The sequence below is a fragment of the Orcinus orca genome, chromosome 4 (genome assembly GCF_937001465.1).
Source record: "Orcinus orca chromosome 4, mOrcOrc1.1, whole genome shotgun sequence".
Lineage (NCBI taxonomy): Eukaryota > Metazoa > Chordata > Mammalia > Artiodactyla > Delphinidae > Orcinus > Orcinus orca.
In genome coordinates, this window is record NC_064562.1 from 33,962,451 (window position 1) to 33,975,188 (window position 12,738).

The window sequence follows — 12,738 nt, forward strand, 5'->3', positions numbered from 1 at the left end:
TACATGTCTGCCTCAAAACTACATTTCGGTGGGAGCATCTGAGGTGCTGGTAATGTTCTATTTCTTGATCTGAATGGTGTTTACCCTGTTATCACAAGGATGAATTATCCTTGTGATAATTCATGAAGCTATTGCCTTAGAACTTATGCACTTTTCTGTTTGTAATTTATACTTAATAAAAGTTTATTTACACACTACTATGTGTAAAATAGGTAAACAACAAGGACCTATTGTATAGCACAGGGAACTATATTCAATCTCTTTTAATAACCTATAATGGAAGAGAATCTGAAAAAGAATATATATAACTGTATCACTTTGCTGTACACCTGAAACTAACACAACTTTGTAAATCACTTGTACTGCAATTCTAAAAATTTTTAAATTAAAATTTATTAAAAAAAAACTATCAGGGACTTCCCTGGTGGTCCAGTGGTTAAGAATCTGCCTGCCAATGCAGGGAACACAGGTTTGATCCCTGGTCAGGGAACTAAGATCACACATGCCACGGAGCAACTAAGCCTGTGCGCTACAACTACTGAGCCTGTGCTCTAGAGCCCGTGCACCACAACTAGAGAGAAGCCCAAGCACCGCAACGAAAGATTCTGCAGGCCACAATTAAGACCCGTCGCAGCCAAATAAATACATTAAAAAAAAAAAAAAACTTTAAATATAACCTTTTGGAAGTTAGGGATAGAATACATTGGAATCCATTGTAAAGAATAAGAAAATGACTCAGTCATCACCATGTTTTCTCCACATGTTGGATAAAAGGAGATTTTACAATAAACAGTTTCTTGATTCCTTTTTTTCTCATCTCTAATACGAGAATTGAATAGACATTAAACCACAACATTCCTAAGAAATACAGTTCTAAAAAAGTCCTTTGCCTGTTTCTATTGTTTTTGTTTTGTCCAAGAAAGGTTTTTTCTTTGAAACTTCAAAAGTATGACACAAATTTAAAATAGTCAGAGTTATGATGAATGAATTTTTGGCAAGGACTTGAGAAAAATGATTATGACCCCAGAGAGAGTTGTTCTCTTTCTGTCTTTGCTTTCTAATGTGTTCTTCCTTAATATTTGGTTTTGAGGTACTGGGTTCTGATATGGCCTGATGCCTCTATTCAGCAATGTCCCTAAAGACTCAGGTACATCTTTCCATGGCTAATGGATCAGCCCAAGAAGATCAATATATGATCATTTCAAGAAAACATTATAAGAAAGTATGCTCTTACTCTAATGGAAGCCAGTTGCAATTTCCTTATCAATTTCCCAATTGTTGTAAAATATTATTTTAGTGCTTATTTCCCTCTGCTGACTTTATATTCGATCTAAAATTAATTATTTAGCCCCATTCAATTTCTTAGTTCCTGGACTCCAGTTGTAATTTTTATCAGTTTTTATTCCTCTGCCACAGAGGACTGAAGTGGCTGCAGGATGAGGACCTTCCATGACAAGACAAAAGGAGCCATGTTTCCCAATTCTCCCTTTAGCTTCTACCCCCACCCCCTGCCAAAGTCTCAACATGAGATTCTGTGAGTTCTTTTATTGAGTTATTAATATTCCTTTATTTAGACTGACTTTCTTCCATTTCTACCAAATATCTCACCACTGTGTTAGTCTGCTCAGGGTGACATCACAGAACACCGTAGGCTGGGTAGCTTAAACAACAGAAATGTATTTTCTCACAGTTCTGGTGGCTGGAAGTTCAAGATCAAGGTGCCCACATGGGTGGGTTCTGATGCGAGCCCTCTTCCTGGTTAGCAGATAACAGCCTTCTCACTGTGTCCTCACATGGTCTTTTCGCTCTGCATGTGGAGAGAGAGAAATCTCTGGTGTCCCTTCCTCTTCTTATAAGGACACTAATCCTATTGGATTAGGGCCATACCTTATGACTTCATTTAACCTTAATTACTTCCCTAAAGGCCCTGTCTCCAAATATCCCTGAAATAAATGGGGGTAAGGGCTTCAACATATGAATTTTAGGGAGGGCACAACTCAGTCCATAACGTTACCAGAGTCACTGCAATTAAAATTAAGCTTTGTTGGGACTTCCCTGGCAGTCCAGTGGTTAAGACTGCGCACTTCCAACACAGGGGGTGTGGGTTGGATCCCTGGTTGGGGAACTAAAACCCCACGTGCTGCGCAGCCTAAAAAGAAAAAGAAAAATTAAGCTTTGTTTTCCCTTTCAAAGTAGGTCTTTTTTTCCCCCTAGTGTTTCTGTTAAATGACATTGAATTTTTTAATATGTAAAACATTTTTGGATTCCTGCTAGCTGTACTATGGGAATCCAGACATAAAGAAGACATAGACCCTACTCAAGTAGATGCCTCCAGGAGTTTATATAAAGTAATGAAGGAGATGATTGCATGCACAAAGAACCAGAATACCTAGAAGACTGGAGATTCTTTAAAAGACACCGTGCTATGCTATGGGATTCAGAGGAAAAGATTATCCTCCTCCAAGGGCCACCATTTGAGCATCATAATCAGGGACAGGCAGGCTGTGGACTGGGGAAGATATAGACAAGGCCACACCAGGCTCAGCAGGAGCAGGCACCAGGAAGCAGGAAAGTGCAGTGCAGTTGGAACTGAGGGAGTCAGGAGGGAGCACTGTGGAGGCTAATCTTAAGGCATAAGAGCAGGTTGGTCACGCTCTGAAATCAGCACTTAAAAAGAGTCACTGTGACTAAATGGCCCTTGACAATCTGGATATTTTGTCTCAGTAATTCTGATGCCATCAATTTTTTCTCCAGGGTTGCAACAGACCAGTTTCTTTGTGCACCAGATGAAGTATGTAGCTGGCTGTGCTGTGTGTGGGAGAGGGAAGGGGAGACAGAGGAAAATGAAGGAATGAGACTGTATCTTCAAAAAATAAGATCACACTTACCTGCCGTGGCAGGATGCTCACACAAAGAAAGCCATGAGAACACCAAGACTAGCTGAGAGAACAGCAGCGTCTTTCCAAGTTCCCCCCACCAAAATATTTCACTTACAACACTTGATGTAAACATATGAACTGGCAACATGAAGAAAATATTCATGGAAGGGAGCATATTCAAAATGTTCCACATCACTAGTGATCAAATAAATACAAAATTTAAAAACAATGAGTTACTGTTTTCTCCTTATCAGATTAGCAAATATTTTAAAATGATACTGCTGGTGAGGGTGTGTGTCTCATGGCACACATTGCTAATGGGAATGTAAAGTGTTACAACATTTCTAGAAAGTAATTGCGCAATGTTTTACTCTCTTGAGAGCCCCAGAAATATTAATACACCTTGATGGGATAATTCCACTTACAGGAATCTATGCTGAGAATACAGAGGTGTGGACAAAGGTGTGTGTTTAACAATTTCACTGAAGTTTAATTTATAATAATTGGAAATTTAGAAACAATCTAAATGTGAACTCTTGGAAAATTGGCTGCATAAATGACGTATTAATTAATGGAATATTCTTCAGCTGTTTAAAATTGTGTTTTCAAATAATTTTACTGATATAAATTTTCATATTATAAATATGTTTTAAAAAAGCATTTTCCAAAATTATGTATGTAATAAAAATATGCATGAGAAAAAATAGAGATAATAAATTGTAATGATATTTATTCATATTGCAAATATTTATTAAGCATATGTCTGGCAATGTATTCGTCTGTAGGTAGTGGGTCTATAGATGATCTATTTTATTCTTTATACTTTGCTGGGTTTTCCAAATTTTCTAGAGCATTTAATGGCTTTTTGTCCGAAATATGCATTTTAATAAAACCTTTCTTAATAAAACCTTTCTATCTTTTAGGGCCCAAGTCCACCCTTCCATAAAGTATTTCGTGGTTACACTAATAGGAAATAACCTCTAGCTTTTCTATGACTCTTTCATACTGATCTTAACATATATGGTCTTGAATTGGAGCTGCTGTATGTATGATGTTCATCCCAACTGGTTTGGGAACTACTGGAGAACAGGGATTATGATTTAGAGGTCCTGAGTATCTAAGCAAAAGCCTAGCTCTCCTTCCCCACCTTCCATAAAGCCTTTCCTTCTACTTGAAAAAGTGGGTGATTTTTTTCTTCCCTTGAATTCTCAAAACAGCTTTTATGCCTCTTTTATTGGAGGTCCATTCTGCTTTGGATGATAGTTAATTGTGCTTGTCTTGACCCCCTATTCGTCACCCAACTCCTGATTATAGGAAATGTATCTTGTTCCTCTCTGTGCCCAGAGCAGTGCCTTGTATAAGGTGTGTGCTTAATAGACAGTTGAACCTATAACTGAATGTGTATTGTGTTAGAGAGTGTTCTAATTTCATTCTTTTACATGTAGCTGTCCAGTTTTCCCAGCACCCACTTAATGAAGAGACTGTCTTTTCTCCATTTTATATTCTTGCCCTCTTTGTCATAGATTAATTGACCACAGGTGCGTGGATTTATTTCTGGGCTTTCTATCCTGCTCCATTGATCTATAAGTCTGTTTTTGTGTCAATACCATACTGTTTTGATTACTGTAGCTTTATATTATAGTCTGAAGTCAGGAAGACTTATTCCTCCAGCTCTGATTTTCTTTTGCAAGATTGCTTTGGCTGTTTGGGGTCTTTTGTGTCTCCATACAAATTTTGAAATTTTTTGTTTTAGTTCTGTGAAAAATGCCATTGGTAATTTGATAAGGATTGCATTGAATCTGTAGATTGTCTTGGGTAGTATAGTCATTTTGACAATATTGATTCTTCCAACCCAAGAACGTGATGTATCTTTCCATCTCTTTGTGTAACCTTCAGTTTCTTTCATCAACATCCTAAATGTTCAGAGTACAGATCTTTTGCCTCCTTAGGTAGGTTTATTCCTAGCTATTTTATTCTTTTTGATGTGATGGTAAATGGGATGGTTTCCTTAATTTCTCTTTCTGATCTTTCATTGTTGGTGTATAGAAATGCGACAGATTTCTGTGTATGGACCTATGACTGAATGAACATGGGCTCTTTCCAGCTATTTCCAACAGGTGCCCTGCAGTTAGCACCTGCTCAGAAGAGTTGCAGACTGCTGTACAGGCCCAGGAGCAGAAGGTGAGATCAGAGATGGCTACAAAGACTAAGTAGCCCCAAAGCACTGAGCAGTGGTAGTCATGAAGCCCAACCCCCCAGAAGAATCTGCCAGGAAATAACTTCACCTTAGACCTGCAATGCCCTCAATACTACTCTTTAGCTCCTCTCTGGGTCCTGAGAACTTCATCTGTAAAGCTTTGCCTTCTTTCACCATTTCACAAACTCAGAGGTGAATTCCCCAAAGAATTCCACTCCTCCAGTCATAAATTGAACATCATAGATTTGCCCTGCTGCCCATTTCAGGCCCTAATCCCCCAAAGGTGGTCATTAAGAGAAAAGTTTAAAATCAAGGACTGCATAAATATAATTTTAGAATAAAAAAACATAAGGAAATAAGGCACAAGATTTGGTTCCATGGAACTTGCGTTTATTGTGCTCCAAATTTTTGCAGAGCCTTGTCCTGGGCACTGAAAATAATCCAAAGATTAAATAGGACATTGATCTCATTCATTAGATCCTGCATGAATATACGGCACTGTAACAGGAAAGGGGGGAGTGGAGGGGAGGGGTGGGGGGGGTCACTGCACAGGGCTGCAGGGGTCTGCAGGGGTCTGGATAGAGGTGGAAAATAAATGGAAGAGCTGCTGGAAGTTATGCTCATAATTGTGGACATTGATACTTTGGGTCGGTGCCCAGGAAATGTAAGATGTGGGTGTAAAAGGGTTCTGAGCACAATTTTCAATGTTTGTATGGGGGCTGGGTCCCCCGACACCACCAAGCAATTCTCTGCAACACCAGCAGGGTGTCCTACAATTCAGCTCAATACTGACACTGCTACCTCGAGAGAGCATCAGACTCCACAGGTTAAAGGTTTGGTCGCACAAGACTACACCCCCACACACATTCCCCCCCCTTCCACCCCCTTCTGAGGGGTGGAACCCCTCAGAACCACAAGTCCAGGTTGTCACCTATGCTTCTGATCCACCAGCTACAGACAAGAGGTTTCAACGACCCCCTCCTTGGGCTCGATTAATTGGCTAGAGCAGCAGCCCACAGAACTCAGAGAAACATTTTTCTTGCTCGATCACCAGTTTATTACGAAAGGCTATAACTCAGGAACAGACAGATGGAAGAGATGCACAGGGCAAGGTGTGGGGAAAGGGTGAGGAGTTTCTATGCTGTCTCCAGGCGCACCACTCTCCCCAGATCTCCATGTGTTCCCCAACCTGGCTCTCAGAACTGTGTCCTTCTGAGTTCTTATGGAGGCTTTATTACATAGGCACGACTGACTAAATCATTAGCCATTGGCGTTTGATTCAACCTCCAGTCCCTCTTCCTCCCCAGAGGTCAAGGTGTGGACTGAACATTCCAACCTTCAAATGACAATGTTGGTTCTCCTGGCAACCAGCCCCCATCCTTAGGTGTGGTCCAAAAGTCACCTCATTAACGTAAAAAAAGACATTCTTAAGGGTCTCATCACTTAGGAAATTCCAAGAATTTTAGGAGCTCTGTGCCAGAAATGGAACGAAGACCAAATATGTATTTATTATAAATCACAATATCATGGGGTGGGATTCAGATAGAATAGGAAAAGCTTTAGGAAAAAACCAAAAAACAAAATTCTAAGGCAATATTGGATAGAATGTGTGATGTGAGACAGGTTGTTATAGAAAAAAAAAAAAAGACAGAAAAAGATGGTATTTAAGAGAACCCAGCACATCTGTCAATGTTCTTAGCTATTGTCAACACTAGTTAGTTTGAGCATAAAAGGAAGTTGTTAAAGAATATTAAAACACCATCAAGAAAGTGAAAGAACAACTTACAGAATTTAAGAAAATATTCTCAAGTCATATTCCAATAAGGGACTTGTTTCCAGAATATAAAAATTAAAAAATAAATTTAAAAAGACAATTAAAGGGACTTCCCTGGTGGCGCAGTGGTTAAGAATCCGCCTGCCAATGCAGGGGACATGGGTTTGAGCCCTGGTCTGCGAAGATTCCACATGCCGTGGAGCAACTAAGCCCATGCACCACAACTAGTGAGCCTGCACTCTAGAGCCCGCGTGCCACACTACCGAAGCCCGCACGTCTAGAGCCTGTGCTCTGCAACAAGAGAAGCCACCGCAATGAGAAGCCTGTGCACCGCAACAGAGAGTAGCCCCCCGCTCGCCGCAACTAGAGAAAGCCCGCGTGCAGCAATGAAGACCCCACGCAGCCAAAAATAAATAAATAAATAACAAGACAAAAATGGGCAAAGAGGGCTTCCCTGGTGGCGCAGTGGTTGAGAGTCCGCCTTCCGATGCAGGGGACACGGGTTCGTGCCCTGGTCTGGGAAGATCCCGTATGCCGCGGAGCGGCTGGGCCCGTGAGCCATGGCCACTGAGCCTGCGCGTCCGGAGCCTGTGCTCCGCAACCGGAGAGGAGAGGCCACAACAGTGAGAGGCCCGCGTACTGCAAAAAAGTGATGATTGCACAACAATGTGAATGAATGTACTTAATGTCACTGAACTGTACACTTCGAAATGGCTAAAGCGGTAAATTTTATGTATTTTTAACCACAATTAAAAAAATTTTTTTAATGGGTAAAGGATTTTAATAGACATTTTTTCAAAGAAGATACACAAATGGTCAAAAAGCACATGAAAAGATATTCAACATTATTAGCCTTTGGGAAATGCCAATAAAAACCACAATGAGATACCACTTTATACCCAGTGGGAAATTGGAACCCTAATATAATATTGCTAGTGGTAATGTAAAATGATGTAACTGCTTTGGAAAACAGTCTGGCAGTTCCTCACATTTTTAAACATAGAACTACCACATGACCCAGTAATCCTCCTCCTAGATATATACCCAAGAGAAATGAAAATATATTTCGGACAAAAGCTTGTACACAAATGTTCATAGCAGCATTATTCATACTAGCCAAAAGGTGAAAGCAATCCGCTGATGAACGGGTAAACAAAATATAGTATATCCTACTAGACAATGAAATACTATTTGGCAATACAAGGAAGGCTGTACGGATATGTGCTACAACATGGATAAATCTTAAAAAAATGTTGCTCAGTGAAAGAAGCCAGACACAGAAGGCCACGTGGTGTATGTTTCCATTTATATGAAATGTCCAGAATAGGCAAATTCACAGAGACACCAAGTAGATTAGTGGTTGCCAGGGGCTGGGAGGAGGGGGAAATGGGGAGTGAGCAGCTGGTGTGTGTGAAGTTTCTCTTCAGGGTGATGAGAATGTTCTGGAATTAGATAGTGGTGATGGTTGCACTACCTTGTGAACATACTACAAGCCACTGGATTGTACACTTTGGTTTTTTTTGAAGATTTTTTTTATTGAAGTATGATTTATAATGTGTTAATTTCAGGTGTACAACAAAGAGGTTCAGTTATACATATATATATATCTTTTTTTAAAAGATTTGTTTGTCTTATAGGTTATTACAAGATACTGCGTATAGTTGCCTTTGCTATACAGTAGGTCCTTGTTGGTTATCTATTTTATATATATGGGTTGTCCACTTTAAATGGATGAATTTTATACTATGTGAATTATATCTCAATAAAAGCAGTTGTGGGCTTGGGGTTTTTTTACAAAAGAATATTACATGACTCAGAGAATCTTCAAGAAATCCAGAGACTTGCATTTCTTGAAAGTTTGGAGGCTACCCCACTGAGAACAATGCCTGGATGGTATCACAGGGTGGTTCCAGGATGAGCCCCAGTACTGCTCCTCCGGGCACAGGCACCTAGGACCTTCGCCCCTGCTGCCTCTGGGCCTCCATCCCCTTCTACCAGACTCCACCACCTCACGGAAAGCAGCTTCCTTAGAGTCTGATTTCCCATATTGCTTTCCTCCAGACCGAAGCCTGGCATCTATCCTCCTGACTGCCAGAGCCTAGGCCGCAGTTTCGAGCCCTAACTGCAAAGGAGGCTGAGAAAGCAGGTTGGTTGTAGGAGACGAGTCAAACAAATGTTCACTCACCCCCTCCACTTCTCAGGGAGTTTGCTGGACAATGACTTTATTTTATTGTTTTATTTTAATGTTTATTTTTTTTGGCCATGCCGAGAGGCATGCAGGATCTTAGTTCCCCGACCAGGGATTGAACCCATGCCCCCTGCGTTGGAAGCGCGGAGTCTTAACCACTGGACCGCCAGGGAAGTCCCTGGACAGCGATATTAAAGTCACAAAATATTGGAGCTAAACAAGCCCTTTGAAGTTCATGTGTTCTGACAGTTCTCCAATGACTACCACACTGCCAAAGGCAATGGCAATTTCTAGCGCTGTCTTGCCTGACTTTGTAAGCATCTGGCAATATTAATCATTCCTCTCTTAAACATTTCTCTTCACGGTTTGTAGGTCACCCCTCTTGTACCTTTCTAATCATTTTTCTCTCACTTTCCACCCAGAGCTGCTCTCTTTGTCCACTTAAAACTAGTGTTTCTCCACATCTCCAAACTCAATCCTGCTCTTTTTTTAGTCTTTATTGAATTTGTTACAATATTGCTTCTGTTTTATGTTTTGGTTTTTTGGCCAGGAGGCATGTGGGATCTTAGCTCCCCGATCAGGGATCAAACCTGCACCCCCTGCATCGGAAGGTGAAGTCTTAACCACTGGACCCCTGGGGAAGTCCCTTCAATCCTGCTGTGAATTCACAGTGTGAATGTTAGGGGTTAAATTGTGTCCCCCTAAAATCCGTATGTTGAAATCCTAACAGCCAGTACCTCAGAATGTGACTTTATATGCAAATAGGGTAATTTCCAAACAGGAAGTAGAGATAAGGGCAGATGTAATTAGTTAAAATGAGATCATACTGGAGTGGGGTGGCCTCTAATCGAGTTATCACTGGTGTTCTTAGAGAAAGGGGACATTTGGACCCAGACGCTCACACAGGGAGAAAGCCATGTGATTGACGTACTGCTGCCACGAGCCAAGAAACTACTAGAAGCCAGGAGAGAGTCCTGGCACAGATCCTTCCCTGGCGCCCTCGGGGGAGCATGGCCCCATTGACACACTGATCTTGGATATCCAGCCTCTAGAACTGTGAGACAATAAATTTCTGTTGTTGGAGTCACCCAGTTTGTGGTACTTTGTTATGGCAGTCCTAGCAAGTGTGAATATCCTTTAGCCCCGTATTTATCTTCTTCTATTATAGGTGGGCAACTGCTTAATTTATGTTTTTAGCCCGTAACACCCCCAAATACCTTATAGATCCATGTGGCAGTGTTGTCTGCTAGGACATTTGCATTTGGATAGCCCACAGAAACTAGAAACTCTTAAACCACACTCGTCATTTCTCAGATGCCACTTGTTCTCCCTTTTTCATTTGTCTCTTGCTGAATCTACCCCATTGCCCACTGTCAGAAACCTGAGTGACAGCCTACAACTCTGCTCCCCACCTTGTGACGGGCCATCAAATACTAAAGGTTACACCTCTCACCCATCTCCGGAGTCTTTTCTGTCCAGCCCAGACCCACCTCCACTCCCTTCCAGATGCCTTCCACAGCGATCTTTCTGAAACACAAATCTAATCAACTCACTTATATGCTTTAAACTTCTTCAGAGGGGCCTCATAGCTTCCAAACAAAGGTCAAATCCTGGAGTTTAACTGATAAGATCTTTATGGTCTGACTGCTTGCCACCCTGGGTAACCCCATCTCTCACCTTTGCACCTTTCGCCCGCTTTCCGCTGACATACAGACGTTCAGATCTCCTCCTACCTGTCTTCATTCTACCTGATGCCTGCTCAGTCTTCAAAACTCAAACGCAGCCTCTTCTGGAAAGCCTTCCTTGATTTCCAGCATGATTCAAAACCTGCTTCTGGGTGCCAGTAACCCTCTGAGCGTAGACTATTACAGCAATTTCACAATGCACTGCAATTGTTGGTTTCCACCCCCTTTCTCTCTCCCCGCCCCCCCGCCCCGCTACTAGTAAGGCACTTGAGAGTAGAGACTTGAGGCTTTTTCCAACTTTCTTTTCACAGCCTAGTGCCTGGTACACGCAAATGTTTCCAGGCGGAAGGAAGGGGAGGGGGGGGGGGAGACTCTCTACCCTAACCTGTTTTACGGTGTAAAATATAAGACCTTGAGACGCAGTAATTTCTCCTCATTTTCGGTGACGATTGTGTCCTCGTTGACTCATTGTCAGAATTCACTGAAAGTAAACGCAGAGATTTTTTTCCTCTCTCACTTTCAGGAGTTGTGATTGCTCTGAGTAATGAGCCATTCTGTCCTGGAGACTGGCCCTTTGTAGCCAGGGCAAACTGAAGTCATTCCCCCGAAGGCACAGACTTTGCAGCGTGTTTACAGGGCTGGGGGGAGGACGCGTGTTCTGGAGTAGCTCTGAGAACCGCGCCCACCCTTCTGCCCGGGGACCGCGATTGGTCCTCCGCCGCGGCGGGCCGCGGGAGCCCGCAGTCAGCGCGCGCGAAAAGCAGTCAGGAACCGGGCGCCGCGTTGCGTGTGCTCTGCCTGCTGCGTGTGCGGAGATTAGCGGCCGCGCCGGGGGCCGGAAACGCGGCGGGCGCTGGGCAGTGCGTAATCCAGGATTTGCCGCGGTCGCGCGGTTGATGGAAAACAGATGTCTCAGCCCTGGGCCTGAGCACAGGATGGAAGTGACCGATCCGAGCGCCTCTTGGAAGCGAGGACACCGAGTTGAGGCTCTTCGGGATCCAGCCGGGAGGCGGCTCTCCCTCGGCTCGTGGGTTTTCGTGGCTTCAGCATAGAGTCCGAGAGCGCCGGGCGGTGCCGCGGCTTCACCCGCCGCGGGCAGTGCGCGCCTCTTCTGTCGCCGAGCGGGTCGCCGTCGCTTAGTAAGTCGGTTGTTGCTGGGCCGCGGCCCGGGCTGTGCGTGCGCGGCTGCGCAGGTGGGCCCGACCCGGCCTCCTGGAGCCTCCCCTCTGGGCAAGGTTTGCGTGGACCGAGGTGTGCGGAGCCACCGGAGGCTCCGCTTCCGTGTCCTAGTCGGTGGGGCGGGGGTGTGCATGATGGGGAGCCAGGGACCGGCCGCTAGCCGCGCGCCTGCCTCGCTCTCCTGGGGCGGGGACTCTCCGCCAGTCCCGAAAAGTGTGCGCCGAGCTTCGGAAGAAACGCTTTTCTCGTCATTTTGCAACTGAGGGGAAAAGAAAAGAAAAGATATTCTTCAACCTTAAAGCAGTAGGTGTAATAATTGTTGAAAAGATGGGTTTCCTTCTCTCTGTCTCTTTACATTTCGGTCGTTTCCCTACAACCAACTACTGAAACCGATTTCCTTCCTAATCAGCCTCTACTCAGATCCTCTGCCCAAGTTCTTAGAGGAGAGAGATGTTGATTTTTGAGGGTTTTCAGGGCTTTTTGGTTTGATATATTATGAAAAGGCATGCCCCATGTTGAAAACTGCATGCTGCATACAAATTAGGTAAGAGGCTGGGAGTGGAGAGGAACATTTGTCGCGTGAAGTGCCTGTCAGATCCCAAGCTTTCTATGAACTTTAAATTGGTTCCCACCTGTAATCCAACCCCACAGGCAACTGGGTCTTCACCCCTCCCCTCCCCTCAGAATTCAGGAACCTTAATTTATGAACAGGGACAGCTTTAGATTCAACCGCTTTTGAAATGGTTGATTTTAAAGCACCTAGAGTTCCAGCCATCCAAAGAGTGGCTGAGCCCCTAGGGTGGTAGGTATGCTCACCAATGCCTTTTTTCCCCGAC

The 12,738-nt window shown here is 43.5% G+C and overlaps 1 protein-coding gene across 6 annotated transcripts in view; it reads left to right on the forward strand.

Annotated features, from left to right (window-relative positions):
- Positions 1-12,738, forward strand: part of TRIM2 (tripartite motif containing 2) — a 171,925-nt gene that overhangs the window by 58,003 nt on the left and 101,184 nt on the right. For 2 of the 6 annotated variants that reach the window (XM_033403494.2, XM_033403504.2), the window contains exon 1: positions 11,726-11,862. The exons of 3 other annotated variants lie outside the window; for them this stretch is intronic. The gene's annotated coding sequence lies outside the window, so the exon portion shown is untranslated. Of the gene's footprint in view, positions 1-4,925; positions 5,061-11,725; positions 11,863-12,738 lie in introns of those variants that run through there. One more of the 6 variants, XM_049709073.1, reaches the window with a different exon arrangement.